The sequence below is a fragment of the Delphinus delphis genome, chromosome 4, assembly GCF_949987515.2.
Source record: "Delphinus delphis chromosome 4, mDelDel1.2, whole genome shotgun sequence".
NCBI lineage: Eukaryota > Metazoa > Chordata > Mammalia > Artiodactyla > Delphinidae > Delphinus > Delphinus delphis.
In genome coordinates, this window is record NC_082686.1 from 87618324 (window position 1) to 87634807 (window position 16484).

At 35.4% G+C, this 16484-nt stretch overlaps 1 protein-coding gene and 1 pseudogene across 1 annotated transcript in view; both read right to left on the reverse strand.

The window, feature by feature from the left end:
- Positions 1 to 16484, reverse strand: part of PIK3CA (phosphatidylinositol-4,5-bisphosphate 3-kinase catalytic subunit alpha) — a 106501-nt gene that overhangs the window by 35802 nt on the left and 54215 nt on the right. The gene's annotated exons all lie outside the window — the stretch shown is intronic.
- On the reverse strand, positions 9552 to 9650 carry LOC132425215 (U6 spliceosomal RNA; annotated as a pseudogene).

Here is a 16484-nt window from a genome sequence, read left to right on the forward strand (position 1 = left end):
AGCTATTATGAATTATTCAGGACGAGCATCAGTTAGGGATGGGAAAAAGGAGCTTGGGTTCTTTTACAGAGGGAAGCAAGTAAATAAGGAGCTTCAGCTTCATAAAGCAGCGCCAGTGTCAAGTGCTGAAACTTGAAGGTAGCACTGGTATTGCAAGGCTCACAGATGAGTTTAGAATGTGGCTCAGATGCTGGTACTTTTGCAGCTGCTTCTAGTTCCCCAAACCCCTAGTATCCCCATTTAATTGGTACAGCTATTTATGGCTTAGGTGTGAGGAATCCTCCTTTTTGGAGAAATACTTGCTTGTGCCAGGTTCTAGGTTAAATAGTATGAAAACAATGGTAAATAGATGCTTTCTCTTTGGTTGTTTAGTTTACTGGGGAAAGACAAGACACAGGAACAACTTTAACAATGGAAAATTGTTATAAGACAGAATATGAACTTTGGAAAAGTCACAGGAAATCTCCAACTGCCTGAGGAGGCTAGGGAAGGCATCACAAAGGTAAAGTCTGAGTATCACAGATTAGTAGGGATTTTGCAGAGAAGAGGTGGCTTGGACATGGGAGAGCTAGACGAGGAGGGTGTTTTAGATTGCCACAAGAGTATGTGTGCAAAGTCACAGACCATGAAAGAATGCACCTTTTACCAGCAATACAAGCTGTTTTTATTACTTGAGTATGAAGTGCATGAGAATAGGTAGGATATGTGATAAAGAAGGAGGGGTGAGAGGTAGGCAGGGGCCAGAAAGGTGAGCAGACTCCATTTTAAGGAGTTTGAATTTTATGTAGTACACTCTAAGTAAAACGGAGTCTCTGAAGTATTTTGAACACAAGAATGACATGACATTTTTTTCATGATTTTTAAATTCAGATTTCTTAAAAAAATTGTTTTTAAATATAGGATATAACCAAATAAACATTAAACCAAGGTGTAAAAACTTTATCTTCTCAATTTCCCAAATTTGGAGGAAAATCCCTAAAGTTAAGAAATCAGAGTACGTAACGTTTTAAATAAATGGCCTTTACACTACAGAAAAAATTAAATGTTGATAAAGAAGGTGGAATTATCCAAACTTAAGGGCATAACCTATTTACAAAGAAAAACTTATTTGAAAAGCAGTAGAGGGGGATAAATCACTCTAAGATTAATATTTAAAATATGAATCTATGCAATTTGGAGGTCTGAGGTGACAAAAATGTATTTTTAAAAAGAAAACACTTTAAGAGTCAAGGAACTACTCTATTGGGCTTTGGAGTTCAGAATGCCAGGACTAAATAGTCACATATTGACAAATCACAATTATTCAGAACTGTTAGGAAATAAATTGGTTTTGCTTATCCTAATTTTTTTTTTTTAATTTTATTTATTTATTTATTTTTGGCTGTGTTGGGTCTTCGTTTCTGTGCGTGGACTTTCTGTAGTTGCGGCGAGCGGGGGCCACCCTTCATCGCGGTGCACAGGCCTCTCACTGTCGCGGCCTCTCTTGTTGCAGAGCACAAGCTCCAGACGCGCAGGCTCAGCAGTTGTGGCTCAGGGGCCTAGTTGCTCCGCGGCACGTGGGATCCTCCCAGACCAGGGCTCGAACCCGTGTCCCCTGCATTGGCAGGCAGATTCTCAACCACTGCGCCACCAGAGAAGCCCTATCCTAATTTTTAAATATATCTAATAATGAGTTATTTCAACTGGGGCAGTTCTGTTTTCCTAAAAGAGTATATATAAATATATTTCACAACTTACCCTTTTCTTGATGAATTACAGTCCTCATTATAAAATGAACTACTGTGCTATACGAAAATACAAGATAGCAAAGCTTTTCAGTATTACTGAGGAGTCTGAGGGTATTTCTGACCCTAAAACCAATGATCCCAGGGTGGAGACTGATTTAAAAACGCTCTCATCCCCTGGTTTTCTAGCAGTCAATGGTCACTTCTCAGCTGTGGCCAGACTGCCTTATGAGAGTAGCCTCCTGTTCTTCTGTTATTCATTTCTACTCAGCATCCACATTTGACCATCGTTTTCTAACAGTCTATTAGCTAAAGGCCAACAGACCAAATGATGATATGAGAACCTCTGCTTTATGAGGTTAGAACAAAACATGTAACAGATACCTTGCTGATCAGGGACTTCTGTTTACTTCCTTGTTCTGGTATTAAAATTACTGTTAAAAATTACTGTGCTTGGGCAGGAGGCACTGAAAGTCTTTTTTGTTCTTAGAAGGACTGAACCTGCATTTATGTCTTGGTAGGGGTTGGGTCTGTCTGCATTAGCAGTCCATGCGGGATGGATGATATTGCTCTGCAGGAGTAAACACACCTTTAAGGACAAAATATGCAGCAGAAATGAACAGTAGAAAATAGTCTCAGATTCTCCACTGTCACTTGACTTTTATAGTGAAAGGCTTCTTACTTCAATGGGCAATTCAGTATTTTGAACACTTAGTGTGCACTGTCAGCCCAAAAAGACAATGACATTTTGACAATTTGTTTTTAACTCCTAAATTGAAAGCCTTTCTCCATTTATATTAAAATGTTATTTCCAGATTTCATCATTTAAGGCAAGGGTTGTCAAACTATGGCCCACAGGCCAAATCCAACTCACCACCTGCTTTTGTAAATAAAGGTTAATTGGAACACAGCCAATAAACCATGTTTACGTATTGTCAACGATGCTTTTGCACTACAACAGTAGAGTTGAGCAGGTGCTACAGAGACCATGTGGCCTGCAAAACCTAAGATATTTACTATCTGACTTTTTACAGAAAAAGTTTGCTACCTCTGAAAAGGTATCAGAATTACTTGATAGCAACTGGAGAATTTTCTAAATGCACAATGGCTAATAAGTCATCCCAACCCTACCTTTACAACCACAACCCTATACTTTCAATCTAAGTACTTTGAAAACAAAAACAAAGACATTAATTTTAAGCCAGTGAAGTTAAAATCTTGAAATGCTGAAGTATCTCATAAGTCACTTAAATATTTTCAGTGTTAGGAGCTCACTAACTGATGTAGAAGTTTTTGTGAAGCACTTCTAAAGTTATTCCTAAAGGTTGTTATTCCTAAACTTCTTTATTCCAACAGTTCTGCCTTCTCTATCTCTGAACATATTGACAGAGATTAGAATTTTCCCTAGGTCTTTTAATCCCAATTCCTTTAACCATAATTCAGGTGAGACAGTTTGTTGTCATCTTCTTTGCCATCACTGGATGTGTTCTTTTGCTAATAATATTCATCTCAAAATGCAGCAACCAAAATCTAGTACAATACTCTAGAGTCAATATCACCAAGGCAGAGTACAGAAAACTATTAGTTGACTGTGGATTATGAGTCTCTATAAACACTGGCTAAGACAGCAGAGACCTTTTCTAACTTGATTACTTTAAAATATACATAAAGCATATCTTATATATTTTTAATTCAGATTTTAATTTCAGAAGTATATTATGTTTAAAATAGTTGTTTCTAAAATATCAATATTACATCTGCATCAGAAAGTCATTAAAAATAAGAAAGCTATTTTTAAGCGTACACTTGCAAACTTAGGGGATATCTATATGGACTCGATTGCAGCTTAATCACCCCAAACAGCCACAATTTGCTAAAATAAGCACCTTGTATTTTCTAGATATATATGTCCCACAAATATAGAAGCTGCATAAATGTTGAATGACCAAAGGTTTTACAAACACCATTTTTTTATTTAACTGATACATTTAGCAAATGTTATCTGATTTCACTGACACATTTACAAATGTGTATCTGTTTAGACATATGTTGACAAGATATTTTCTACCCTCATTCTCAGATAGGTCAACAGGAAAACATTAAAGTAGTTTTGTGGCTAACTCAGTTGCCACCGCTGCATCCCAGCTGCATCTATTTGCTCATTAAAACTTTTCTGTTTTTTTAAAAAATTACAAATGAACCTTTAGTTTATTTAGAACAAGAGAACAAAAACTTGCCTCTACACTTACTACAGAAATAACATGATTTAAATCTCAATAATTCCATGGTTTGATTAATCTCTTTAATATTTATTTCCAGAGTTAATTACTTCCTTTCTTAATGTTACCCAGCCTCTTATGTATTTCTATAACTGTACCTTAATACATTATTATTATATTATCTACATCCATGTTTGACTTCCTGATAGACTGTGAACTTTTCCAGGATAGGGTCTTTATTTGGGTCACTATAATCCTACAGCATAAATGAGTAAGTAGGAAAACTAATTTGTTGAAATTATCCCAGGGAAAATGTAACAAGGCCCTGAACAAAAGAGTGGTAGCAACAGTAATAAGCAAGAAAAAAGATAGACGAAGATACCTTGTAAAGGAAAATCAAAAGCACTGAGAGATCAATTGGATTTAAGGGATAAGAAACCATTTTAAACAAATTTCACTGCAGTGGTTATGCATGGGAAGCAAGTGTCTTTCAGTACAATTATTCTGAGCCCCAGTTAGGGCCTCTAAAATTCTCTTCCTCTAAGAGTCACTGAGCTGTTGTTGGAGTGAGTCCAAACAGACAGCTGTAATATACACGAGCTCTGGAAGGATGCGTATTATCCATTTCTTTCAAAGTGCTGTCCTTCACTAACCTTTACAAGCAGATCATGAGAAAACAGATTTAACTCATTATTTTAGTGATTCAGACAGACCTTAACAACTTCGGGTTGGAAAATCAAGTTCTCATGACCAGGATATAGAAAATTTAAATTCCTTTAGAAGGTGATGCAATTCATTTTCACTATTAAATTTGTAGTGCTATAAAAAAGGTGTTATGAAAATACATTTCAGAGATTTAATGCATTATATAACATAAGCGTTCCCTAACATGAGGTCCATAGATGGGCTTAGGAAGGGTCTTGCTAATGGATTTTTAAAATAATGACAATTAAGGTCTAGGTCAGCAATGTTTATACTGATGGTTTTTTTTAAAAAATAAATTTATTTTTGGCTGTGTTGGGTTTTCGTTGCTGCACGCGGGCTTTCTCTAGTTGCAGAGAGCGGGGGTACTCTTTGTTGCGGTGCATGGGCTTCTCATTGCAGTGGCTTCTCTTGTTGCAGAGCATGGGCTTTAGGCATGCGGGCTTCAGTAGTTGTGGGACGCAGCCTCAGTAATTGTGGCTCTTGGGCTCAGCAGTTGTGGCTCGCAGGCTTTAGAGTTCAGACTCAGTAGTTGTGGTGCACGGACTTAGCTGCTCCGCGGCATGTGGGATCTTCCCGGACCAGGGCTCAAACCCGTGTCCCCTGCATTGGCAGGTGGATTCTTAACCACTGCACCACCAGGGAAGTCCCTCTACTGACAGATTTTTGATTATCAATAAATGTGAACAAATGTGTAGCAGAATCAAATGTGGTAAACAGGGACTTCCTTAGTGGTCCAACAGTTAAGAATCCACCTTCCAATGCAGGGGACATGGGTTCAATTCCTGGTCGGGGAACTAAGATCCCACATGCCATGGGGCAACTAAGTCTGCACTGCAACTACTGAGCCCGTGCACGCTAGAGCCTGCGCGCCACAACTAGAAGAGAAGCCTGAGCGCTGCAACGAAGAGCCCACGTGCCGCAACTAAGACCCGCCACAGCCAAGTAAATAAATTAATAAAAAAACGCTTAACTAAAAAAAATGTGGTAAACAAACATAAGTCATTAATAAGGTGAAATACAGATTAATAAATATTTGATCTTAGATTAAATTATAATTTTCATATTTTATATAGATACATAAAGAAAACATACCAAATCTCAAAATATAGTCACTAATTTTCCCAATTTGAGCTTATAAAAATTCAAATTTTACTGTGTGATAGGATAAATTAAAATTTCTTAAAATTTAAGCTCAAAGGGGCCTAAATATTAATAGAGGTGAAAATTGGAAGGACAGGATTATGAAGTAAATATAGTTAAACAATGTGGAAAATACAGTAAGAGATATTTCATAGTAGCACACAATTTAATAGGACAAATGATTCCACACTGACAAAGTTTTCCAGAAAATATTTTTCTCATCTTTGTGAGGGAGTCAAGACAGATTATCACAGCTTCATGTAAAACAGGCAGCAGGCAGTCAGAAGTAAACTGTAAATCAGGTAACTCTAGAATTCCCATTCACTTAATGAATAATACTTCAAATAAAAAATACATTAATAGTTTGCCTTGTTTTTCTATTTGTAGAAAAGAGTAGTAAATTCCAATTCTTTGATTCCTCTTTATTAATCAGGCCACCTTGTGACTAATAGCAAGCATTGGTAACACAGGTGGACACGGTTAAGGGTGCCTCCTTCTGCCTAAAGAAACGAACAAAGCTAACCATTCCATAAAGAGAATCTAACCAGGTGACTTAAGCTTTAACATCTTAACACCTGTAACAAATGAATAACCAAGGAACCTGAAAATGTTTTAGAAACCTCTATGTTTTTTCAATTATGGTATTATTCAGTATTTAGTAGCATATATGAAAACAGTCTTATTTTAATGGCAGAGCAGAAATGGTCTAACCTGAGGGTTTTGCTTTGGTTCAGATCACTGCTCGCTCCATCACCCTCAGCTCTGCTGACCCTATGAAGAACTCTGCAATTATTAAGACTTCCCCAGGAGAGGAAATTTCAGTCAGTTTCTTTATTTGCACAAAGTGAAAAAAAAAGTTACTACCTCATAGTGATGTTATAAGAATTAAATGAGATAATACATGTAAAAAAATCCTTAGTATAGTGCTTGGAGCATAAAAATTCAATAAAGGTTCCCTCTTCTTATCTATTGGATCAATGCTATCTAGATCCACGTGTCCAGAAAGGGACACAACTTTATTGTTTCAGGCCTATTGTAAGGAGATGAAAGATATTTTTTAAAATGATTTAAAAAATATTTTTGATGCAGAATATTTTATTGATATATTTGATATCTGTACAGATGTCTCTGTCCCCATCTTTGTATTTGTCTCTGTATTCTTACTGAAACATGAAATTCCTAAAGGATGAGGCCTGTTTAACTCAGTCCGTACATTCTCAGCAGAGCATAAGCATCAAATGGTCATCTAACATATTTCAATAATGATAAAACACAAGAGACATAAGACAAAAGCAGCTGGAAATACAGAAATTCTTATTTTAGAATTATGCTATACATAATTTGTAAAATCTACTTCTTTAAGTTTACACATGAGATTCTACTGGTTTTTCTCATTTAAAGAAAAAGGAGGAAAATTGCAATGAATAATAGAAATAAAAATCCAAAGTCATGTAACAAGTATTTTTGGTTCTTTGGACTGAAAAAAAATAATGACCAGTGAGGGAAAGCAAGAAGTAAAGGGGAATAAAATAGACCATACTACCGACTTTCTCTTCATGTTAAAATAAATGCCTTTTAATTATATCTGGATTGACTGGAAATAAGCAGTGATGATCGATGATCTTTTGGGGCTAAAAACCAACAACATAGCTCATGTACATTTAGTAAGATACTATTTAGTTCACAGAAGCAATACTTAAAGGAAATTTGGTATAATGTAAAGGGTAATTTTTTAATGAGAAAAAAGATACTTTCCTTGAAAAATGGTTACAAAGTAGTATCTTTTATATACAGAGAGAAACAACTCTATATTTAAGTTTAGCAGCTGTATTTACATTTAAGAATCAAGAGTATACTTCAACACAACAGTGAAAACAGAAGCCTAATTATGCACCTGATTGCCTCCATGAAAATTTAACCAATGTGAGATCAATGAAGAGAACAGCCCAGTAAGGAAGCATGGCCTACTACAAAGAAATGCAAAATATGGAGCAGTTCTTGAAATGTTACTCCAATTTCCTGGTAAGCAAAAATTTTAGCTCCCATGGAAGATGAAAAGAAAAGGTCCTGAAAGCTTAATCTCTTAGAAGTCAAAGTTTATAACCAAACTTATTACTGATGATAACCAAAAAATAGGCCTCACAGTCCTTTCTAATTCCCCTTTACAAATGAGACTCATGTCCCATATATTTCAGAAAGAAAGTCTATTTATTACTATTTATTACTTGGAGTTATATAGATGATGCTAACTACACACTGTTCCTTTCTTGATTGATGGGTTCATTTAAAAAAGTATAAAAGGGATCTACTTTCCAACTTAAAGTCAGTATCAAAATTAATTCTCCCCTCTTTTTCTTTCCAAAGTCTGGGGCTTCACAAAACATAACTTCACTCTTTTTTACACTAATGAAGCTAACACCTATCCGGGACTTGGATGTACTCCTTTGAAGAGACAAAAGAGTACATCATCCAGGGCCCATCTAGATAAATTCATTAAAGAGTTTAAGAATATCTTCAGTAAACATCTTAATTAAATTAAAACATCTAGAAAAAGGTAACACTAGCAATGTGTCTTCTAGCTCACTTGACTTGATTCTTTTAAAGACCTGTAATAAGCTGAAGGCAAGATGTTTCCGTATCAGGAATGAGAACTTCTCTTCCTGAAGTTTACAAATAGCTTTTCCTCTTTTATTTTTGTTTCTTTCTGGTTTAGCATAATGCCCTCATAAGCCTTTCCATGGCTTTGAATATCTCAACAGTCATCTTTCAAGTTCTCCTGCTACTATGGGTGAGGGCAGATGAACTTTTGGAAAACATTTGCTTCACACTGTTCTTTGTCTTTTCTTCTCTTTATCAAGAATGAACAGCTACCTTATTTCCTTATGTCAGAGGATGAAGACATAATTTGGTCACTATTGGGACTTCTAGTCAATTACTATTCCTTCTGGTGGCACCTCTCTAGTGTCTAGATGTATTGAAACTTGTCTGCACCCCACTGATTAACCTTATGGTCTTTCCTGACAATGATGAAAAGATGAGTCCTGCATAACAAGTCTTAAGCTATCATTATAAACAAAGTGAAACTTGTGTCAGCTACAGATTTCTCAGTAAAATGAGATGCTCTATCCTCCTTGTACAGAACAAGTAGTTAGTATCCATAGAGAAAGGAAAAAAACACCCTAAATACCAACACAGTAAATTTTCAGTCTAGTTTGATCCAATAAAGTTGGAGCTAGCAACTCTGACTAGGGGTACTAGCAGACATAATATATTCACCTAATTGCATCCAGATATATTTCATAGAAAGTCTCTTTACTTTGGTAGTATTATTTTCATTTTTTACCAATTTAACATTCCAAATTTTATAGATTGTACTATCTGTCACAAGGCCAAACTTATCTAGGAGAGAGAATGAGGGGCCAATCATAAAGCTTCATTATGGTCTACAGTTTCCAATGGATTTCTCTACTTCCTGAGTTTTATGCAGTGTCATTAAACTTAAGCTATAGTGTCTGTAATTATTATTACATACTACCACACACAAATAATGAACAAAGCATATATTTATATATCATTGCTGTAACTGGCTGCTGCAAGGACAATATTTTCAAAATTGAATGACAAGGTCTGGAATGTGCTGCAATGATCATGGTGGTGATTCTGGGAATACTCACAGGCTAAGAAGAAAGTACAACTGGACTCCACCAATTTCCTTTATGGCAGGAAAACAGCCTGCTGGTGAGTCAAATAAAAACATTAACTTAAAAATATGGAGTACTTCTTGAATCTGTGTATCAGCCTTACACAGGGACCATGCTAGTCTTCTGCTGTCATTCTAATTTTAGTATATTTTCTGTGGAAACAGGTACTATCCAATGAACTTTTACTAAAAATACTAGAAGGGCCTTACCTTTAGCTTCATTCATCCTAAGGCATAGTCCCCAATGGCTGTATTACAAAATTAAGCATCAGTATAATACAGTGTCATGAAAATATATTTTAGTTTTTAATTTAGATTAGACTGGGGAAATCTGGCCGAAGATGTACTGCATAACCTTGGTTATCATATCAATACATAGGTCCCTGACATTTTTGTCTAGTTATTTATCTGCCCTTGCTATTAACCTTTAGTCCCAATATCACAATCTCACCCTTTTCCTTGAACTGGTTACCTTTCTTAGAGGCCATTATAGTAATCTCTTCAAGTATTCTTTCTTTTATGTCATATCTACTGATATATTACTGGCATTCTACGAATAGATACAAAGCATAGAATGCATAGGGCACTCACATTTTACTTCATTAAATTTCACTTAAGATGATCATATAATGTCTATTTTTAATATGCTTATTTCACATGCCAAATTTATTGGCCAAAACAAGCAGTCCCTAGTTTTACTGAACTTAATCAAATAAACCTATACTTGAAACTTGAAAATATGTTCCATTTTCTTCAAACTATACTCTAATAAATGTAAGATATTGTATTATTTGTTCAATGAGTGCCACCCAAGTCTATCTACAGGTAACAATACAGTTCAAGAGGGATGCTACAACACTGGATGAAAGACATGAAATACAGTAGAAACTTGATTTAAAAATTTTGCTTTTTCAACGATAAAGACCAAACAGTAATATTATATTCTGATGTAACTCCTTGCCACCTGCTCCATTTTCTGGCAATAACAGAATACTTTAGTATTATACTAGTAATAGTGAAAAACTCCCCTGCAAGCAATTATTGACTGTATTTAATAGTGATTTATCATACTTCAGTATTTGATATCTGGTAAAAAGGGCTACTTCACTAAAGCAAAATTTGGAGTAATACAGGATAGCTGTCTGGCAAGCAAAGGAATGCAGATCTCCCAGAAGCGCAATCAGAGAGAGGGTAGCTTAACCGCAGCACAAACATCACCTAGTCAAGATGTGAAGAGAAGCAGTCCTACGACTGATAACAACAACGTGTAGTCATGTAAGCATAGGTATTTTTTTAAAAACTCAATTTTTTAGCCAACACAATATGGGTAAGATACTTTAGAATCCATTTAATGATGGAAGAGAAATATTAGTAGATGGGTTTCACTTTGCCTTTTCAAACACTATTCATGTATACTTGATATAGTACAATGTACCAAGTATCTGGGAAATCATGGTTACTATACCTTAACATGAGAGCAATGAGAATGACAAACTGAAATGGGTGTAACTGTGTATAAACAGCAAAATAAGTGATCAGTAAGTAGAATATTTCCATTTTATCCACTGCTGCTTAATATGTCATCAGTTGATCACCTAAGGCATAAAGTTAAACAATAAATTACCTTATAATTCAATAAGTTAAAGTGCTTCTTTAATACGTATCAACTGACAGAAACTTTAAAACTGGTTACTGAATGTAAGTCATTAAATTATTATCCCAACAACTGCTTCACATATTATGATTCATTAGTTAATTTTGCTGAAATTAAAATAAATGCACAGAGGGAGCCATAAGAAAGTTTGAAAAAGGGAACTTAAAGATCTAAAATTCTAAACCTTCACTAGGGAGTAGTATCTCAAGAAAGAGAACGATTGCAAAGATTAAAGTGAAGAGATACGGGACAGTTCCTAGGTTGAAGAGAGACACTGTGGGGGACATTAACAGAGACTTTTGTGTATGTGCTCAATAATGGTTATTACAGGAATGGACACATTGGAGAATCCTGATGTGGTGAAAATTCAGCATGAGAGCTTTTATTACGGCACATAAAGAGCACGTTTAAATCTCTATTTCTTAAATTGCAAGATTAAGGTTAAACTAAAACTGGAACATAAACTTTTAACTTATCTAGTCAATACCAATAATCTCTATTATTTGATAGTTGCTTTATGGTCTATGTGATTATAATTTGATACTCTCATACCAATTTTCAGTGATATAAGAAAAGAATGCACAGAAGAAAATAAAGTATCTCCACTGTCTCTACTGGAAGTCAGAAATTTACCTTCTGTCACAAAGTCTTTAAAACAATGAAGTATTTTTTTTAAAAAAGATAAAAGTATGTTCTATTTTTATAGCATAATCAACAAAATCATGATAACTAGCTTATTAGTTTTTATTTTTAATAACTTTTACATGTAAAAGTTTTAATATGTTAATATCAATTAATTTATTAATATTATTATTAATTAAATAATTATTAATATTAAATAACATTTAATAACTTTTAAATGTAACTTAACGTTACATTTTTAACGACTTTTACATCTCTAGGAATCAGCTAATTAAAGCCTGTGCTTGGTTCCTTTGTTACAAGTGGCCTTACAATACTAGTGTTCTTACCCATCACTAGTCTACTCACAATAGTATCATTAACACTAAGATCCAAGTAACAGTGCTGTATTTATGACTGCACTTTAGTTTCCACAAAAGCAAAACTCTGAGAAGAGCATGAGTCATTATCCCCAGGGTAAAAAAAAATGTTTCTTTGGTCAGAATATGAAACTTATTACTGAAACTAGTAATTTAGCCTAGAAATTCATTTTCTGAATAAAAGGAACAGAATGTTTCTTTTCTCTATTAGAACACTCCAAAACTAGCACAGCTGTCCATCTGTCTGCTTTTACTACTCTCCATATCTGCTGTGTGGTGACAGAAAAACAACCTTTACTCTAGCTATTTTCAATACTGTTCTTTTGTTCTTCTGTCCTGTCAGGATGTCATTTTCCCAGGACAAAATACAGACACATACACACATGTGTTCACTCACACATTCTCTACTTCTCTCTCGCTATTCAAGCATCTATTACAAAGTCACTACAATACAGTATACATAGAGAACATTCTAAAAGTGTATATTTCTACAATGGTAAATGTCAAAAAGTTCTCAGGTTCATATGTTATATCTCATGTTAAAATACCTTCAAAATTAAAAACTTAAAATTACAAAGGTAAGGAACTATTAATATTATAAATGATTTAAAGTTTTTCCCCAAAGTTTCCTCAATAAAAACTCAAAATAATCTTTCTGTGGTATTTTTCTGGACTCCTTTAATTGTTTCTTTTGTTGGTACCTCTTACTCTGCTTATTACTCAAATGTGGGGATTTTTCATGACATCACCACTCTCTCAATCTCCAAGGTTAGAACCTTTGGAATTCTCAACTCCTCTTGCATGACGTCACTTCCATCCACTAAACTGCCCTCAAATTCATCTTTTTTTTTTTTTGGCCATCTTCTCTATCACTATTAGGCCTTAAAGAGTTCTCACATGGAACAATGACTTGTTTATAATTCAATGAGCATTCATTAAGCAATTGCTTTCTATAAGATGAAATGAAAAGGATTTCTCACAGGTACAGAGGGCACAGCAGGTTAAGTGGGCAGTATAAACTAAGGCAAAAAGCCCTGAAAACATACACTATTTAATTTTTCCCCTTCCCAATTCATTATCCACAGTGTCACTAGAAGTGGCTACCTAAAACACACATCTAATTATACCATTACTCAATTAAAATAATATGATGAATCTCTAGTATCTACAAAACAGCTCAAACTCAAAGCCTCATGAACCATTACAACAATGGTCTGCCTTTACTCTCCCCCTCCTGACCCACACTCCAAACTCTAATCCTATTGGATCAATCTTTTCTCTTCAGTCTTCTTTGCATTTGTAAATAGGGTCCATGATCTTTCTTCAATCTCCATTCCTATTCATTGCCATTTCAATCATTCTTTAAATTCAACCCAAATGCCTTCCCTCTAGTCCCTCACAGTCTCATTAAACTTGACTTTCAATTCCAGATGAACTTTAGAATCATTTTGTTAAGTTCAAAAACAGCTCAAAGCAAAACCTGGTCATATTTTGATTAAGAACACCTGATTTATGCTGAGATAGAACTGACATGTTTACAAAATAATCTTCCTATTCAAGTATGTATTTCCACATCTATTTTTCAATGTTCCTCAGTAGTTATTTTAAAATTGAATTATAATTAACATACGATGAACTGCTTATATCGTAAATGTTGTTTGATGATTTTTAATAGCTTTTTACACCTGTGTAACCACCACACAAGACACAGAACATTTCTATTACCCCAGAATGTCCCCTCATGCTCTTTTCCAGTTAACTTCTCTCTATGCCCCAATCACATTTTGATTTCTGTAATTATAGATTAGTATTTCTGGTTCTTGACTTCATGTAAATCAAATCACACAGTATATACTCTTTTGTACTTGGCTTCTTTTCCTTCATTATTTTTGAGATTTATCCATGTTGTTAATGTATCACTAATCAGTTCCTTTAAATCACCAAGTAGCATTCCAAAATATACTACAACTTGTTTATCTATTCTCCAGTTGTTGGAGCTATTCCCAGTTTTGGCTATGGACGTTCTTACATCAGTTTTTATTGTTTTTGTTTTAATGTTTTTGTTTGGTGAATACTTAGAAGTGAAATGCTGGGTTCTACAGAGTATAAACTGACTGCTTATCCTTAAAAAGTTCTGCTTGCAAAGCTAGCCCTTGGTTAGTGTCTGGGAATTTGGATGTTGGATACTGGGAGGATTTCCACCCCCTAACTGATAAGAGTGGCTCACTGTACCTGAACTGTTCATTGGAAACAATATGGTTTACTTCTAATGCCTGCTTTCCTTCTGAAATTTGGGTATGTGCTGGGCAGAGGGATCAGCCTCTAAAGCTATACTTGTGCAGCACTGAATCTCTAACAAGCTTTCCTGATTGGCTACATTTCACATGTTGTCACAACTCCTTGCTGGGGAAATTAAATGTACCTTGCGTGACTATACTGGGAGAGGACCCTTGGAAGCTTGCACCTGGTCTCCCCTGGGTTTCTCCCAACGAACCTTTTCCGTTTGCTGATTGAGCTTTGTATCCTTTGCTGTAATAAATCACAGCAATGAGTATGACTACATGCTGAGTCCTGTGAGTCCTCCTAGCAAACCATCAAACCTGGTTTTAGTAAACTGACACATGAGGTAAATGTTATGTTTAACTTTATAAGAAACTGTCTACCAGTTCTCCAAAGTGGTTGATCATTTTGTATTCCCACCAGCAATAAAACAGAGTTCCAGCTGGCCTACATCCTCATAACTATTTAGTGGTATCACTTTTTAATTTTAACTATTCTACTGGGTAGGTAGTGATAGCTCTACAAATTAAAACACTATTGTTTTAATTTGCATTTACTAATGACTAATGATGTTGAAAATCTTTTCATGTGTTATTAGCCATTTGTATATCTTCTGTGAAATGTCTATTTGTGTCTTTTACCCATTTTTATTTAGTAGTTGATTTTTTTTTTTTTGCGGTATGCGGGCCTCTCACTGTTGTGGCCTCTCCTGTTGCAGAGCACAGGCTCTGGACGCATAGGCTCAGCGGCCATGGCTCACGGGCCTAGCCGCTCCGCGGCATGTGGGATCTTCCCAGACCGGGCACGAACCCGTGTCCCCTGCATCGGCAGGTGGACTCTCAACCACTGAGCCACCAGGGAAGCCCCATATAGTTGATTTTTTTAAATGTTGATTTCAGGTTCTTTATATATTCTGGAAATAAGTTTTTTTTGTCACTTGTAAGTACTAAGAATATTTTTTTCAATTCTGTGGCATGTCTACTCATCCTCCTGTTGTCTTTTGATGAGCAAAAACTGTTAACTTTGATAGTCCTATTTATCTAATTTTCTTTTATGATTAGTGCTTTTCGTATTCTGTTCAAGAAATTTTTGCCTTCTCAGTAGAATTTTAAAAGATTTCTTTATGTAAGTTCTGTTATGGCTTATTAACAGGTAACGGTTACAGATAACAGATAACTGTTTGCAGATAAGTGATCTTGTTAATTTTGTGAATGGGTTCTTCTTTTCCATTATATAATTGGTTATTGTTCATATAAAGGAAAACTATGGTTTATTTATATATTAATGCTACAATACTGAAAAGTCATACAGAAAAAGATAGAGAAATATGACTAAAAAGTCAAAGATTTTTTGGCAAAAGTACCATAAACCAAATTGTAAGACCATTGGCAAACTGGGAAGATATATTTGCAACATATATGACAAAGGGCTAATTTTTTTTTTTTTTTGTAGTTTACAAATAGCTCAGACAGGGGAATAAAAAATGGTAAGTCAAGTAAGGAATATTAAATTTAACTGTCTATAGATAATAAGCAAGCCAATTCTCACAGAACCTCAGAAAGGTTCAGGACCAGGGAGGGGAGGAGTCAAGATGGCAGTGTGGAAAGACACAGAGTTCACATCTCCCGACAACTAGGGCACCTGCTGGATGCTGGTGGGTGACCCCGACGCCCAAGGAGATAGGAAGAACCCCCAAGCAAACCACCCCATGCGGCTTGTGGGATCTTGGTTCACAAGCCAGTGGTCAGGCCGAAGCTCCTGCAGTGGGAGCTCTGAGTCTGAACCACTGGACTAACAGAGAACCTCAGACCCCAGGGAATAGTCATCATCTCAGCACCAAGACCCAGCTCTACCCAACAGCCTACAAACTGCAGTGTTGGAAGCCTCAGGCCAAACAACCAGTAAGACAGGAACACAATCGCACTCATTAAAAAAAGGGAAAAAAAAATGAGATGGCAAAAAAATATGTCACAGATGAAGGAGCAGGGTAAAAACCTACAAGACCAAATAAATGAAGAGGAAATAGGCAATCTACCTGAAAAATAATTTAGAGTAATGAGA